The sequence below is a fragment of the Sinocyclocheilus rhinocerous genome, unplaced genomic scaffold (assembly GCF_001515625.1).
Source record: "Sinocyclocheilus rhinocerous isolate Xijiao unplaced genomic scaffold, SAMN03320098_v1.1 scaffold8, whole genome shotgun sequence".
Lineage (NCBI taxonomy): Eukaryota > Metazoa > Chordata > Actinopteri > Cypriniformes > Cyprinidae > Sinocyclocheilus > Sinocyclocheilus rhinocerous.
Genome location: NW_015666800.1, coordinates 1 through 733, shown reverse-complemented (window position 1 = coordinate 733; position 733 = coordinate 1).

Genomic DNA, 733 nt, shown 5'->3' with positions numbered 1-733 from the left:
GGCGGCGGCAACAATACTACAGCGAGAATAAAAGTTACGTCTTCTTTCTTTGCGTGAACATTTGGGCGTTGTTATGCAAATCTTCCCACATCGTGACGTAGACATGTGGGGGCGTGTTAGAACGAGCCGTTTTAGGTAGGCGTGGTTGACTCTTAACTTTTATAAAGAATATCTCTTTGGATTTGAGACTTTAGTCTTTGCAACTTTACAGATCTTCTTTATGCACCAAGAGCTTGTAACACTCCAAAGAGAAAGGAAAAATTGAAATCGCACCATATGACCCCTTTAACATTTTCAATGCAAGTTGGAGGTTTTCTGATTGACTGGTGAACTTAATGATTCTTTGTGTAATTAGGCTGGTTAGGGTTGTCTTTTTCAGTTGCAATGCAATGACCCTACAAACTATGGATTAAAAATATATAAATAAATATATATATGTATGTATGTATATGTGTGTGTGGTTAGTTCTTCCCCAGAAGTGCTCATTGTATCATTTTGGCAACTTGGTTGAAAAAAGAAAAAATTGCCAACCAGCCAACCAAAATATTTTCATCATTTGCTCACCCTCATGTCGTTCCAAACCTGTATGAATTCCTTCTGTTGAACAAAAAAAGATATTTTTAAAAACGTTAGTAGCGATACAGTTTTGGTTCCCCTTGACTTCCATTGTGTGGAGAAAAATACAGTGGAAGGCATTGGAATTGGTTATCAGCATTCTTTAAAAAGATTAATA